Genomic DNA, 17,912 nt, shown 5'->3' with positions numbered 1-17,912 from the left:
AGGATCACTGCAACGAGGGACTTAGGGGAGAAGAAGTGAACTCACCTGCGTGCAGGATGGATTGGCTTCTTGGCTACTGGACATCAGCTCCAGAGGGACGATCACAGGTACAGCCTGGATGGTCACCGGAGCCTTGCCGCCGGCCCCCTTGCAGATGCTGAAGTAAGAAGAGGTCCAGAATCGGCGGCAGAAGACTCCTCAGTCTTCTAAAGGTAGCGCACAGCACTGCAGCTGTGCGCCATTTTCCTCTCAGCACACTTCACACGGCAGTCACTGAGGGTGCAGGGCGCTGGGAGGGGGGCGCCCTGGGAGGCAAATGAATACCTATTTTGGCTAAAAATACCTCACATATAGCCTCCGGAGGCTATATGGAGATATTTAACCCCTGCCAGAATCCGTTAAGAGCGGGAGACGAGGCCGCCGAAAAAGGGGCGGGGCCTATCTCCTCAGCACACAGCGCCATTTTCCCTCACAGAAAGGCTGGAGGGAAGGCTCCCAGGCTCTCCCCTGCACTGCACTACAGAAACAGGGTTAAAACAGAGAGGGGGGGCACTAATTTGGCGATATGCTTATATATATATTAAGATGCTATAAGGGAAAACACTTATATAAGGTTGTCCCTATATAATTATAGCGTTTTTGGTGTGTGCTGGCAAACTCTCCCTCTGTCTCTCCAAAGGGCTAGTGGGTCCTGTCCTCTATCAGAGCATTCCCTGTGTGTGTGCTGTGTGTCGGTACGTGTGTGTCGACAGGTAGGAGGACGATGTTGGTGAGGAGGCGGAGCAATTGCCTGTAATGGTGATGTCACTCTCTAGGGAGTCGACACCGGAATGGATGGCTTATTTAGGAAATTACGTGATAATGTCAACACGCTGCAAGGTCGGTTGACGACATGAGACGGCCGACAAACAATTAGTACGGTCCAGACGTCTCAAAAACACCGTCAAGGGTTTTAAAACGCCCGTTTACTTTAGTCGGTCGACACAGACACAGACAGGGACACTGAATCCAGTGTCGACGGTGAATAAACAAACGTATTCCTTATTAGGGCCACACGTTAAAGGCAATGAAGGAGGTGTTACGTATTTCTGATACTACAAGTACCACAAAAGAGGGTATTATGTGGGATGTGAAAAAACTACCATAGTTTTTCCTGAATCAGATAAATTAAATAAAGTGTGTGATGATGCGTGGGTTCCCCCCGATAGAAAATTATGGGCGGTATACCCTTTCCCGCCAGAAGTTAGGGCGCGTTGGGAAACACCCTTTAAGGTGGATAAGGCGCTCACACGCTTATCAAAACAAGTGGCGGTACCGTCTATAGATAGGGCCGTCCTCAAGGACCAGCTGACAAGGCTGGAAAATATAATAAAAAGTATATACACACATACTGGTGTTATACTGCGGCCAGCGATCGCCTCAGCCTGGATGTGCAGAGCTAGGGTGGCTTGGTCGGATTCCCTGACTAAAAATATTGATACCCTTGACAGGGACAGTATTTTATTGACTATAGAGCATTTCTATATATGCGAGATGCACAGAGGGATATTTGCACTCTGGCATCATGAATAAACGCGATGTCCATAACTGCCAGAAGATGTTATGGACACGACAGTGGTCAGGTGATGCAGATTCCAAACGGCACAGTATGGCCGTATACAGGAAGAGGACTTGTTTGGGGTCGGTCCATCGGACCTGGTGGTCACGGCAACTGCTGGAAAATCCACCGTTTTTTACCCTAAGTCACATCTCTGCAGAAAAAGACACCGTCTTTTCAGCCTCAGTCCTCTCGTCCCTATAAGATCATATCTGCCCAGGGATAGAGGAAAGGGAAGAAGACTGCAGCAGGCAGCCCATTCCCAGGAACAGAAGCGTTCCACCGCGTCTGACAAGTTCTCAGCATGGCGCTGAGACCGTACAGGACCCCTGGATCCTACAAGTAGTATCCCGGGGGTACAGATGGGAATGTCGAGACGTTTCCCCTTCGCAGGCTCCTGAAGTCTGCTTTACCAAGTCTCCCTCCGACAAGGAGGTAGTATGGGAAAAAATTCACAAGCTGTATTCCCAGCAGGTGATAATTAAATTACCCCTCCTACTACAGAAAAGGGGTATTATTCCACACTATATTGTGGTACTGAAGCCAGAAGGCTAGGTGAGACTTATTCTAAAAATTTGTTTTTGAACACTTACAAAGGTTCAAATTAAGATGAAGTCACTCAGAGCAGTGATAACGAACCAGGAATAAGGGGACTATATAGTGTCCCGGGACATCAGGGATGCTTACCTCTATGTCCCAAATTTGCCCTTCTCACTAAGGGTACCTCAGGTTCGTGGTGCAGAACTGTCACTATCAGTTTCAGACGCTGCCGTTTGGATTGTCCACGGCACCCTGGGGTCTTTACCAAGGTAATGGCCGAATTGATGATTCTTCTTCGAAGAAAAGGCGTCTTAATTATCCCTTACTTGGACGATCTCCTGATAGGGGCATAGTCCAGGGAACAGTTGGAGGTCGGAGTAGCACTATCTCGGATACTGCTACAATCAGCACGGGTGGATTCTAAATATTCCAAAATCGCAGCTGATCCCGACGACACGTCTGCTGTGCCTAGGGATGATTCTGGACACAGTCCAGAAAAAGGTGTTTCTCCCGGAAGAGAAAGCCAGGGAGTTATCCGAGCAAGTCAGGAACCTCCTAAAAACAGTGCATCATTGCACAAGGGTCCTGGTAAAAATGGTGGCTTCCTACGAAGCAATTCCATTCGGCAGATTTCACGTAAGAACTTTTCAGTGGGATCTGCTGGACAAATGGTCCGGATCGCATCTTCAGATGCATCAGCGGATAACCCAATATCCAAGGACAAGGGTGTCTCTCCTGTGGTGGTTATAGAGTGCTCATCTTCTAGAGGGCAGCAGATTCGGCATTCAGGATTGGATGCTGGTAACCACGGAGCCCAGCCTGAGAGGCTGGGGAGCAGTCACACAAGGAAAAAATTTCCAGGGAGTGTGATCAAGTATGGAGACTTTTCTCCACATAAATATACTGGAGCTAAGGGTAAATTTATAATGCTCTAAGCTTAGCAAGACCTCTGCTTCAAGGTCAGCCGGTATTGATCCAGTGGGAAAAACATCACGGCAGTCGCCCACGTAAACAGACAGGGCGACACAAGAAGCAGGAGGGCAATGGCAGAAACTGCAAGGACTTTTCGCTGGGCGGAAAATCATGTGATAACACTGTCAGCAGTTTTTCATCCCGGGAATGGAAACTGGGAAGCAGACTTCCTCAGCACGACCTCCACCCGGGAGAGTGGAAACTTCATTGAGAAGTTTTTTCCACATGATTGTAAACCGTTGGGAAATACCAAAGGTGGACATGATGGCGTCCCGTCTGAACAAAAAACGGGACAGGTATTGCGCCAGGTCAAGAGACCCTCAGGCAATAGATGTGGACGTTCTGGTAACACCGTGGGTGTACCAGTCGGTGTATGTGTTCCCTCCTCTGCTTCTCATACCTAAGGTGCTGAGAATTATAAGACGTAGAGGAGTAAGAACTATACTCATGGCTCCGGATTGGCCAAGAAGGACTTGGTACCCGGAACTTCAAGAGATGCTTACAGAGGTCTTATGGCCTCTGCCGCTAAGAAGGGACTTGCTTCAGCAAGTACCATGTCTGTTCCAAGACTTACCGCAGCTGCGTTTGTCGGCATGGCGATGGAAAGCCGGATCCTAAGGGAAAAAAGGCATTCCGGAAGAGGTCATTCCTACCCTGGTCAAAGCCAGAAAGGAGGTGACCGCACAACATTATCACCACGTGTGGCGAAAATATGTTGCGTGGTGTGAGGCCAGGAAGGCCCCACAAAGAAATTTCAACTCGGTCGTTTCCTGCATTTCCTGCAAACAGGAGTGTCTATGGGCCTCAAATTGGGGTCCATTAAGGTTCAAATTCGGCCCTGTAAATTTTCTTCCAGAAAGAATTGGCTTCAGTTCCTGAAGTCCAGAAGTTTGTCAAGGGAGTATTGCATATACAAACCCCTTTTTTGTGCCTCCAGTGGCACTGTGGGATCTCAACGTAGTTCTGGGATTCCTCAAATCACATTGGTTTAAAACCAGTCAAATATGTGGATTTGAAGCATCTCACATAAAAAGTGACCATGCTCTTGGCCCTGGCCTGGACCAGGCGAGTGTCAAATTGGTGGTTTTTTCTCAAAAAAGCCCATATCTGTTTGTCCATTCGGACAGGGCAGAGCTGCGGACTCGTCCCCAGTTCTCTCCCTAAGGTGGTGTCAGTGTTTCACCTGAACCAGCTTATTGTGGTGCCTTGCACCTACTAGGGACTTGGAGGACTCCAAGTTGCTAGGAGTTGTCAGGGCCCTGAAAATATGTTCCAGGACAGCTGGAGTCAGAAAATCTGACTCGCTGTTTATACTGTATGCACCCAACAAGTTGGGTGCGCCTGCTTCTAAGCAGGCGATTGCTCGTTGGATTTGTAACACAATTCAACTTGCACATTCTGAGGCAGGCCTGCCACAGTCTAAATCGGTTAAGGCCCATTCCACAAGGAAGGTGGGCTCATCTTGGGCGGCTGCCCGAGAGGTCTCGGCATTACAACTCTGCCGAGCAGCTACGTGGTCAGGGGAGAACACGTTTGTAAAATTCTACAAATTTGATATCCTGGCAAAAGAGGACCTGGAGTTCTCTCATTCGGTGCTGCAGAGTCATCCGCACTCTCCCGCCCGTTTGGGAGCTTTGGTATAATCCCCATGGTCCTTTCAGGAACCCCAGCATCCACTAGGACGATAGAGAAAATAAGAATTTACTTACCGATAATTCTATTTCTCGGAGTCCGTAGTGGATGCTGGGCGCCCATCCCAAGTGCGGATTATCTGCAATACTTGTACATAGTTACAAAAATCGGGTTATTATTGTTGTGAGCCATCTTTTCAGAGGCTCCGCTGTTATCATACTGTTAACTGGGTTTAGATCACAAGTTGTACGGTGTGATTGGTGTGGCTGGTATGAGTCTTACCCGGGATTCATAATTCCTCCCTTATTGTGTACGCTCGTCCGGGCACAGTACCTAACTGGCTTGGAGGAGGGTCATAGGGGGAGGAGCCAGTGCACACCACCTGATCCTAAAGCTTTACTTTTTGTGCCCTGTCTCCTGCGGAGCCGCTATTCCCCATGGTCCTTTCAGGAACCCCAGCATCCACTACGGACTCCGAGAAATAGAATTATCGGTAAGTAAATTCTTATTTTTTTGAAACACAGCCTGTGACATGGAAGTTAGGAGCTGATTGGTTGGTACTTTATCACCGTGTTATTTATCACTCTTCAAGGCTTGATAAATGGGGGCCATAGGGGGACATTTACTAAGCAGTGATAAGAGCGGAGAAGTGAGCCAGTGGAGAAATTGCCCCATCAACCAATCAGCAGCTCTGTATCATTTTATAGTATGCAAATTATAGATGTTACTTCAGTGCTGATTGGATGCCATGGGCAACTTCTCCACTGGCTCACTTCTCCGCACTTATCACTGCTTAGTAAATGTCTCCCATAGTTTCTTATTCCCTTTCTGGTTTTACACTGGCTCTCCAAGGGAACATAGAGAGGCACAGAGGACTACTTCCAAGGACACTAAAGTACAATAAGATCTGTTTTGCTCTGAATGTTAAGGGGGGTACTCACGGAGCGATCGCTGCTTAAAATCTAAGCAATCTGACAAGATTGCTTAGATTTTAAGCCTGATCGCTCTGTGTGTACCCCCTACAGCAACAGCGATGCACAGCCCCGCGCATCGCTATCGCTGGTGCTAGATTGGCCTGCCGAGCAGGCCAATCTAGCGGGTCGCTCATTTCACCCGCTGGGTGAAATGAGCGCCCCTCCGTCTCCCCCCGCACGCTCAGCACACATTTCTCCCGCATCGGCCAGTGAGTACTGGCCTTTAGATTCAGAACCTACCTCATATTTTTTCCATTGTTATAATGTGGTTGTTGTTTTCCATTTTCAACCCTTTAGCGATACTATTGGAAGGTCAAAAAAATAAAAATAAAAATAAAATTCATTGTTATAAATAAAACAGCATCAACTGAAATATTTTGGTTGTTTACAAAAATGTTTTCCGATCGTTTGACATTGTCATGTGGTGTCACCAATATGAATTCCGGTTATCTTCACCATAAATTGTTAGGGGTCAATTCACTTACTGTATACACAAGTGGGGCAAAGTTCCATTTGTAAAGGCATGGAAAATCTGCCAATGGTCCCGCAACTGTCTCCCTGCTCGCAGCCTGATCTCGCCCCAGGCTTGTGGATTTTTGTACACAACCTCATGCTGCTGCCTACAAAAATCAGTGAGCCCGTAGGTACTGTACGTTGCACCTAATTGAATTGACCCTTTACAGTTTAATATTCTCTTTTGTCATGTTATTTATTAAGGTTCAGTACATGCCTGAGGCACTTCAAGAGTAAAGTTTTTCGGCACTTGCTATCTAAGCCCACCATCTGTTGTTAAGTGTCAACCTTATAAATTACCTAGCTGATGATATGCACAGTTACCCATAACACTTTTATTAAGGCTAAAATACCTGTTTAAATTAATCATATTAAAAAGTTGGGATTAATTTAGGTCAAATTTATTCTAATATCAACCAATTGCAATTTTGTGAGTAAGAAATAAATGAAAGTTAGTATGGTGGCGGAAAGAACAGACAGAATACAACAAGAACATGCATGCAAATCATTCATGGGTGTCCAACTCTCCTGAGACGCACGCCTGGACGGGCTGTGTCATTTCCCGGATGGGACTTATTGGGTGGTCTTCAGTTTGCCGGCGGCCAGGCTCCCGACGACCAGCATACCGGCGCCGGAATCCCGTCCGCCGGCATACCGACAGCTTTTCTCCCTCTTGGGGTTCCATGACTTCCCTGGTGGGAGAATAGATAGCGTGGCACGCGTGGCGCACCACCGCACCCGCAAGGGGCTCATTTGCGCTCGCCCAGCTGTCAGTATGCCGATGGTCGGGATTACGGCGCCTGTATGCTGGCCGCCGGGAGCCCGACCGCCGGCATAACATACTACACCCGACTGATTGGCCTATAATAAATAAAGGAGAGTACATCATCTAAAACACCTAACCAATCAACTAACAACTGCTGTTCTCTCCTCCACAACACAAATAAACAAATAAACAAACATACAAACAAACAAACAAACAAACAAACAAACAAACAAACAAACAAACGGATGTGTGGGATTTCCAGAAGAAAGAGGTGCTGACACTCAGTGACAAGCACTGATATAAAACTTAAATACACCCCTTATGGCCTCTGTTCTGTACTTTGCAAACAGTAGTAAGCTATTTACTGCTAAAGATATATTCCATCAACAGGCCACGACACAGCAGGTGCACACTTCGAGCACTAAGAATACTAATAATTATAGAACAATTAAAATAAACTGTACAATTTGACATGGAATAATAAGGTTTCTTAGTACATGTTTGGCCAAAAATGTAAGTCCACCTTCCAAGGCAAGAAGAACCTTTATTAGGTGGATCCCTACCATCCCTAATAATGACACATTATATAAATTTATCTAGACTTACCTTCTAATGTGCACCTGCTTTTTTCTTTTTTTTTGCGTGGAACTATAAACCTCGGCATGGTAGCGCCTCTTATTGTGTTTGAAATTAGGGTGTGCAGTCCAGCCCCTCTCCCACACCCCTTTTTACTCACAATAAACAGTCATAGTAACAGATTGTATATTGTTTATTAGTACAGGTTGAGTATCCCATATCCAAATATCCGAAATACGTAATATTCCGAAATACGGACTTTTTTGAGCGAGAGTGAGATAGTGAAACTTTTGTTTTCTGATGGCTCAATGTACACAAACTTTTTTAATACACACAGTTATTAAAAATATTGTATTAAATGACCTTCAGACTGTGTATATAAGGTGTATATGAAACATAAATGAATTGTGTGAATGTAGACACACTTTGTTTAATGCACAAAGTTATAAAAAATATTGGCTAAAATTACCTTCAAGCTGTGTGTATAAGGTGTATATGAAACATAAATGCATTCTGTGCTTAGATTTAGGTCCCATCACCATGATATCTCATTATGGTATGCAATTATTCCAAAATACGGAAAAATCCGATATCCAAAATACCTCTGGTCCCAAGCATTTTGGATAAGGGATACTCAACCTGTATATTGTTTATTAGTATATTGTTTATTAGTAGTAGTGGAACTACACAAACTAAAGATTCACATACATCTGCGATAGATTGGGGCAATTCCCAGATACCCCGATGCCTGGGTCATGGAATCAGGAAAATTCCTGCATCCGCCGATGCGTGAATCGTGGAATTGGGGAAATTCAACATGTTGAATTTCCATGATTTGCCAATCCCAACCAAAAAATTATTGGAATATCCAATTGGAGAAAAGCCGCTGTAGATGTATGGGGTAAAAATAGACAAAAACAGAAAATAGAAAAAATGTTAACTGAAAAGCAAAATATATTCTACTCTTATTAAAGGGAATTACTATTGTTTGGACATGGTTTTTATTAAACTGGATTTTGCTGAATAGCAATATGTCATGTTTTAAAAACTTCAATTTGAAGTATTTCTAGAAAGGTTTATCCTGACATTAATGCACTGTGACACTAATGGAGAAGTTCACACCCACATACTCTTATTTACTTGGCTGGTTCATGTGGTTTACATGTAATGAAATGGATATAATCTCTAAGTACTTAAACTGCATGCTATGTTAAGATTTTATCAATATTCAGGCTTTCCTTTTGGAGCACTTTATCCAGATCTGAATGTGTTCTCAGTCTTATCTCACAGCGAACTCTTAATTATCAAGTGATTCACAGTAACCTCTAATCTCTTTATGTACACTGTCATTTTCATATAATCTCTCGCAGAATGAAAGTTATTATAGAATAATTTATTAGGTACTGCAACAAATCATCTGTGATTTCAAAGTTTTTTCCTAGCGCACTGGTTTGTCTTCGTCCTGGATAAAGCACTAGAAATGTAATAGGAAGTGTACCTAAATGAACATTATTTTATTTTATCTTGATCGAAGTTTGTGTGTTACGGAAATACAACATTGGTGGAAGCAAAGCAAAATAGAGTAGTGACTTTGCCTCTTGGTAAAACCATGCTGCACTGCAGGTGGGGCAGATGCATACCTCCCAACTGTCCTGATTTTCGCGGGACAGTCACGTTTTTTTGGGTCTATCCCGCTGTACCACCAGCGGGCCGCTGTGTCTTGCCATGGGGAGAGGGGCGGGGGCAGTCAGGAGGCTCCTGTCACTGGGCAGTCGGGTGGCTCCTGCCCTGTCCTGAGCGCTGGGCATGCCCCTTCAGTGACAAAAATGGGGGCGTGGCCCACGATCGCGGACCCGCCCACAAAGCGTGGCTTCACCGCGTGTGTGGCCCTCTTTAGAAAATAGGAAAGTTGGGAGGTATGCAGATGTAAGATGTGCAAAGAGATTTAAATGTGAGAGGGGCGTGTGCAAGCTACATTGCAGTGTAAGAATAAAGCTTTTCAGTATTTGTAGGCTGCATACAAAAGCAGCCAGTATTTACCCTGCATTAGGAAAAATAAATGTATTTCTTTGTTTGTAGATGCCATTGAAAACTTTTTCAGTGTCATTTAAATACTGTGTTATATCTGTGTATTCTATATGTGTGTACTCAGGAGCTGTTCTTTTTTTTTAAAATCTGACTTTAGGACCTTATTCAGGTTTGTTAGCAAACCAAAAAAGTAGGCAACTGGGAAAAACCATGTTGTACTGCAGGTGGGGCAGATATAACATGTGCAGAGAGAGTTAGATTTGGGTGGGGTGTGTTAAAACTGAAATCAAAATTGGAGTGTAAAAATTAAGCAGCCAGTATTTACCCTGCACAGAAATAATATTACCCATCCAGGGCAGCAGGGAGCATGGCCGGGCCCAGGTACTTTTCGGGGCTTGTGGCCTAAACACAGCAGGCGTGGTCATGTGTCCTTAGAAAAACACACTGGAAAAAAAAATGGTATTTTAAGTGCCTCCATGGCCACACTGCAGTCCAGCACACAGCAGGTTGTGCTGGGCTGAGGATAAGAGTTGCAGCTGCTGCTGCCATGTAAGGGAGTGGGTGCCTGGGGCTCTCACTGGGCCCCTCCATCAGAATTGGGCCACGGTAATTTGTACCCCCTCCCCCCCTCTCTCGACACCACTGAACCCATCCAAATATAAATCTCTCTGCACATGTTACATCTGCCCGCCCTGCAGTGCAAAATGGTTTTGCCCATTTGCTTGCTTTATTGGTTTTCTAACAAATCTGAATAATCCCCTTAGGGCTATTTACTTAGCCCTAGATAGAGGTAAAGTGGACGGAGATAAAGTCCTAACCAACCAGCTACTAACTGTCATTTTTCAAACACAGGGGCTGATGTATTAACCTGGAGAAGGCATAAGGAAGTAATAAATCAGTGATATGTGCAAGGTGATAAAGGCACCAGCCAATCAGCTCCAATATGTAAATTAACAGTTAGGATCTGATTGGCTGGTGCCATTATCACCTTGCACATATCACTGGTTTATCACTTCCATATGCCTTCTCCAGGTTAATACATCTGCCCCACAGTCTGTAACATGGCAGCTAGGAGCTGATTGGCTGGTACTTTATCTCCATCCAAGGCTTAGTAAATAGACCCCTTAGTCACAACCCTAAAAAAAGGCAGAAAAAGTCAATGTGCAATTTCAATTATGGGTAGTGGATGGCTAATATATGATACCCACATGTCAAATAAAAAAAATGACTGTAATTATATTACACATTGGCTGGTAAAGACTACAGCATTATTATAGAGCCATATAGAAGTTTTGGAAGATTACTCTTTGTTTTTTACAGTATTAAGATGATTGCAATTTTTTTCTTTTTACAGCAGCTTTGGAGGTAATTTATACTTTAGCAGCATTGGGGTTGTTTTATTCTTTTTATATTGTAGGTTTAGTGTTTTTTTTTTTCCTTTAACATGTTGCATGTCATAAAACATAAATAAGTGAATAAATCAAGCAGGTATGTTATAACATTGAAAGTATTAGACAATACAGAATTAAAAGGATAAATACACATTTTATCTAATAATTGCTTCTTCAGACTCCTGATGTGACCTTAACATGACATCAATTTATTTCTTATTATATTTTGTTAAAATGTTCCTCAAGCAAAACAATTGCTAAAATGTAAAATGTTCAATAGTAACCCGAGCGGTGAATTTTTGCCAAAGGCTTTTAGTGTTTGACAATTGGCAATAAAAAGACTTGGTTTGATGTATTAGTAAATACAGAGCACAAAACCTCTGTATATGAAGACTTGGGATCCTGTGACCGCCGTGCTGTTTTTCACAACAAAGACAATTGGCTTGTATAAAGTCTTCACAGCTCATTTGATGAGAGGTCAATGAGTGGTCATCTGATCTCTTTCTATGCTGTGCCAAAGGCTGAGACCTATTGCACAGTTTGTGAAATAAGTTTTTCAGAACATCAATATGTCATACTGTATGCGTACTAATACCTTTGTCTCCATGAAATATTTATTCAAAATCAATCGTCACCTAGTGCATACAGAGTTGACTTCTACAAATGAATCAAGCATAATATTTGCATGCATGCGGATTACTGTACTATACAAATGTACTTATTAACTGATTAAAATGATCTGAATTATTGTATTGCTTAGAAATAGCCAATATATCTGAGTCTGAGTTGGACGCAAAGAAGCTGCATTTGTGGGAAGCTGCAGAAGCCTGATTTACTGCTTCGGGGGATATTCAATTACAGTCGAAAGTTCCGTCAGGGCGGATAGACAGCCCTTTCCACCGATAATCTGAACTTTCCAAAACTTCAGTATTCAATTGTAATGTTGTTTTCCCGCCCTGTCGGAATCTCTGCTCATCAATGTGTTTTCAACCCCACTGCGATCGAATACGGTCCGTTTTCGACCATTCATTTTCACCCAGAAGAGAGGGCGGAAATGAATGGTCGGAATGGGAGGGGAAATGGGCGGAAACGGCCCGCTATTGAATACTGAAGTGTCGGATCCTCTCCTTCAGGGAAGATTCGATTGTGATTGAATATCCCATAATGTTAATACATGTATCCGTAGGGTTTATGGAAACTGCACCGCTCACTTTTTTCGATCCACAACAGCTACTGTCATCATACGTCTGCCCTATGATGGGTGCAAGAGAGCCATCATAATCAAGCCCATACAGAACATCTACTCACATGGCGGAGGCAGACACTATGTTGAGCTGAACTGGTGAACACTTGTTTGCAGCCTTTGAACTCACTATATAAAGTCATGAAGGGGGACGTTGAATTACAACCGTTTGTCTCTGTGATGTCATTCTCTTCCTAGTGATTGATAGACTGCACTAGCATTAAGGTTGGTTGTCCTTAAGTGCTCTTTAAAGCCATGGGACATACTTCAAAGGCAGCTTAAAACATGAGCCCGAATGCACAAATGTGTTACATTATCTTGATCTTCTTTCATTTTACTAGCACGTTAGGAGCTATAATGCCCAGAGCAGGTGTTACAGAGCTTCTCACTCCCATTCCAATGCTGAAGTGTACCTGGAGTGGGGGCATAAGGCAACATGTGGGGGATAGTTGATGTGGTTTATACTCACAAAACATGCCACCTCTGGGACAATGATGAATACTAAATACTTATTCTCTGAATGATGGTTGGTACTTTATCTCCATCCACTTTATCTCCATCCAAAGCTTAGTAAATAGACCCCAAAGTGTTTATTACTGTCAATAACAAATGGGGGCAAGAAATTGTTTTTTGTTGTTTTTCTTCTACTTCTTTTTCTTCTTCTTCTTCTTCTTCTTCTTCTTCTTCTTTTTCTTCTTCTTCTCCTCATAGCTGTATGATGATGATGTGTTCCTTACAGCAATAAAAACTTCTTACTAAGGGAACTGAAGCAGCATCAATATACTTTAGCATCTGAAAACTCAATGTCCTACTACAACACAGACTACCATATAAATACCCTCAATGCCTCCTTTTTTGCCAAATTCTATCCAGGTGCTGGCTGAATATCTTTTAGCCTGATGTCCAAGGTTAAGGTTATTCAAATTGGTATATTTGGTATAACAGGTCATCTATACAACTGCTATATAACTTGCTGCAACAATTAGAATGGTGGGACAGACCACCACTCACCATGGTGACAGACCACCACTCACCATAATCATATGAATACACTAAGACTGTATCTGATAATACCAGAAGGTATAAAATGTACTGTACAAATCGAAAATTTTGTCTTAACGGCGCAAAAATATCAAAAAGTCTTACATAGAGAATGAAAATATGGAGGTTTCTGTGTTCCTAAAGATCCCGTAATTCTTATGTCCTTAGGTTCTGTGAATCAATTTCCTTAACTCAAGCAGAGAGAAAAAGAGATCATGGTGCAGATCCACTTGTAGGGGATTAAAGGAATTTATTATACACAGGAAACTCACAATTTAACAGATTAAAACAAACATATAACCACTGTGAAGTGGTAAAAGCAGGGTGTTGTCGTCACTGGTGGTCAAAGTTACCCTCCTCAGGTGGACTCAGGGCTGCACTGTAGGTTCCGGATACCATATGAGCGCAGTAGGTAGCTAGGACGTCCCAGATCAGGTCACCCTCCGTTCCAAATTCACCAGCTCAACGCGTTTCGGACTGCTATGGTCCTTCGTCAGGAGCATAATGGTGAATGGGAGGCACAGATATTTATACATAACATAATCAACTAAAACAGGATCCACATGGGGCGGCTCGTTCCCGCCTGCGGTCGTCAGCAGGAAACGCCGTCACCGGAAGTTCCGCTACCCGAAACCGGAAGTGACTATGCGTTCCACCGTCGTCCAGAAGAGCTCAGCAGGAAACTCCGTCACCGGAAGTTCCGCTGACGCGACAGGAAATCAACGTGCGTTCCACCTTCAAAAACCAGGAAGTTGTCAGTGCATTCCATCTCCAAAGTCAGGAAGTCCCGTACCTATTTTATAAGGTGGTGTCCGTAAAAAGAAGTCCCATATGCACAAAAGTAGCGAAAAACGGTTCCTCTTTAGTCCAAGTAAATCCACAAATTGACATGTAATTAAAAAACAAAAATATAAATATATTAAAACTACATATATTTCATAGGATACCAGGAACATAATAAAATATAAGGGATATACAATAAAAACAGATTTGGCAAGTTAGAACTATAAAAACCATTTTAATTCAAAATCCCCGTTAAGGCCTTCTGGGGTTAGGGTTTTAAGTTTAAAAATCCACTTCATTTCAGATTTAGCTAATTTGCTCTCGATGTCTTTATTTCTCCAAGATGAAGTGACCCCTTCTATCCCCCAAAAAGCTTTGATTGCAGCTGGATTACATTTGTGAAATTTCTTAAAATGTGCAGATACAGTGTGGCTTTCTAGACCTTTTCTAATGTTGTACGTATGTTCTGCTAATCTTATTTTTAAATTTCTACTAGTCTTACCTATATATACTAAACCACATAGGCACTCAAGTCCATAAATCACATTTTTTGAATTACAGGTAAGGAATTCTTTTATTGGGTAAGTATTACCTTTAACACAGAACTCTTTTATTTTACTTGTTCCTTTCACCAATTTACATATGGTACACAAGCCACATCTGTGAAAACCAACAGTTCTAATGCTGGTTCTTTTCACCTCCTCAATTGCACTATTCACAAGTTGGTTTATCAGGAATTTTAGAACCAATAATTGGATCCTGTTTCAGGAGTTTCCAATTTTTTTTAAATATTGATTCTATTTCTACTCCAATTAAACGAAATTTTAATATTAAAATCATTGGAATTGAGAACTTCACAAAACTGCACAAGGTCGTTTTGGGTACCTTTCCACACAAACAAAATATCATCTATATACCTTTGCCATGACACCAGATCCGCGCCCAGAGTGTTATTATGCCAAACCACTGTGTCCTCCCAATACGCCATAAAAAGGTTTGCATAACTGGGCGCGAATCTGGTGCCCATGGCGGTACCGACCATCTGCAGGTAATAACATTCATTATAATAAAAATAATTATTAGTTAAAATAAACTTAATACCCTTTATTATAAAATTCTTTAGATCTATTGATAAAGTGCTTTTTTCCAGAAAAAAATGGATTGCCTTAATACCCAGATCAATATCTATAATGGTATATAAGGTCGACACGTCACCACTGACCATTATATAATCCTCATTCCATTCAAGATTATTCAAAGAACATAAAACATCTCTGGTATCTTTAAGGTAAGCTTTTGTTTCTTTGACTAATGGTTGCAAATAGGCATCAATAACCGCCGATAAATTAGATGTGATACTATTCACACCTGATACGATCGGTCTTACTGGAGGGTGGAGGGGGTCCTTATGGACCTTAGGGAGAACATAAATAGTGGGTACTGATGGATGTACAATATTAATAAAATCAGACTCAGATTGGCTCAAAGAACCCGTAACTACCGCCTCCTTTGTTAATTCCAAAAGGTCTTTTTGAATTTTTAAAGTGGGGTCATTCTTCAATTTCTTATATGTATCTCCATTAGAAAGTTGTTTATCAATTTCTGCCATATAATCCACTTTGTCCATAAGGACCACCCCTCCACCCTTATCTGCCGGTTGAGGGTCACTATTTATGTTCTCCCTAAGGTCCATAAGGACCCCCTCCACCCTCCAGGAAGACCGATCATATCAGGTGTGAATAGTATCACATCTAATTTATCGGCGGTTATTGATGCCTATTTGCAACCATTAGTCAAAGAAACAAAAGCTTAACTTAAAGATACCGGAGATGTTTTATGTTCTTTGAATAATCTTGAATGGAATGAGGATTATATAATGGTCAGTGGTGACGTGTCGACCTTATATACCATTATAGATATTGATCTGGGTATTAAGGCAATCCATTTTTTTCTGGAAAAAAGCACTTTATCAATAGATCTAAAGAATTTTATAATAAAGGGTATTAAGTTTATTTTAACTAATAATTATTTTTATTATAATGGTTGTTATTACCTGCAGATGGTCGGTACCGCCATGGGCACCAGATTCGCGCCCAGTTATGCAAACCTTTTTATGGCGTATTGGGAGGACACAGTGGTTTGGCATAATAACACTCTGGGCGCAGATCTGGTGTCATGGCAAAGGTATATAGATGATATTTTGTTTGTGTGGAAAGGTACCCAAAACGACCTTGTGCAGTTTTGTGAAGTTCTCAATTCCAATGATTTTAATATTAAAATTTCGTTTAATTGGAGTAGAAATGAAATATCCTTTTTAGATTTGTGTATTTACATAAAAGAAGGCACTCTACATACTAAAACGTATAAAAAAACCCACTGATTCAAATAGTTATATAGATAAATGCAGCCTTCACCATAAGAACTGGCTCGATGGCATACCGTATGGGCAGTTCTTGAGGGTCAGACGCAATTGTACAGAAACTCCGGTTTGTGAATTACAGATGGAAGAAATGGGTAATTTGTTCATAGAAAAAGGTTATAACAAGAACCCTATAGAAAAAGCCAAAATGAAAGCCCTGAGTATTGATAGACAGAGTCTTTTAAATAGAAAACCAAAAGAAAGGAATAATGACAACATTAATTGGGCCTTCATTAGTGGATATAATTCCCATCATAAAGAAATAGAATCAATATTTAGAAAAAATTGGAAACTCCTGAAACAGGATCCAATTATTGGTTCTAAAATTCCTGATAAACCAAGTTTTATATATAGACGTGCACGCTCACTAAAAGATAAACTTGTGAATAGTGCAATTGAGGAGGTGAAAAGAACCAGCATTAGAACTGTTGGTTTTCACAGATGTGGCTTGTGTACCATATGTAAACTGGTGAAAGGAATAAGTAAAATAAAAGAGTTCTGTGTTAAAGGTAATACTTACCCAATAAAAGAATTCCTTACCTGTAATTCAAAAAATGTGATTTATGGACTTGAGTGCCTATGTGGTTTAGTATATATAGGTAAGACTAGTAGACATTTAAAAATAAGATTAGCAGAACATACGTACAACATTAGAAAAGGTCTAGAAAGCCACACTGTATCTGCACATTTTAAGAAATTTCACAAATGTAATCCAGCTGCAATCAAAGCTTTTTGGGGGATAGAAGGGGTCACTTCATCTTGGAGAAATAAAGACATCGAGAGCAAATGTTAGGATCTCCTGCTCTGTGCTGCCACGTCGCCATGGCAACCGGGAGGCAAGTGTTAGCGAAGTAACCTGAGCGCAGCTGATACTCCGGTTCGGGTTTTTACTGTGTAGTGGTTACAGGCTCTGTGCACGGCAGGGAATCCGGCGCTGGTTTTGTGCTCACAGTCTGTGAGGTCTGAGTGGGACGTGGACAGCACCTGCTATATAAACCATCCTCTCAGGCTAGGCAAATGCTGCTGAATCTTTGTTTGTTAGTCAGTTCCAGAGAGTTAGCTAGTACTGTGTGACTTTGTATTTACTTGTTGCTTACTGCGAATAGGCCTTGGGATTCGGTACTTCATTCTGCCAATCCGGACCTAGCAGTAAGACTGGAGTCAGTTGTTTGACCTGCTGGGGTTCTTTTGCTATTCTGTGAACCCAGCAGGTTTGCGGCTGTACTCTCAGACCTGCTTGCTTAATCCTCCTTTACTGCGCAGGGTGTCCAGGTGTCAGTTTAGTGGCAGTAAGCTGAACCTGTGCCCTGCAAGTGGGGGTTAGGATTGTGGATACTCTCCTTGTGTCTATATTTCTATCTCTGACCAAGGAGTTTATTCCCACACCCGTTGGTAACCCTTTGGGGTTTTTTCTGTTGCTCTTAGCAACATCATTTC

Source organism: Pseudophryne corroboree, chromosome 6 (genome assembly GCF_028390025.1).
Source record: "Pseudophryne corroboree isolate aPseCor3 chromosome 6, aPseCor3.hap2, whole genome shotgun sequence".
Lineage (NCBI taxonomy): Eukaryota > Metazoa > Chordata > Amphibia > Anura > Myobatrachidae > Pseudophryne > Pseudophryne corroboree.
The sequence above is the reverse complement of the archived record's forward strand: the minus strand, read 5'-3'. Positions refer to the sequence as shown.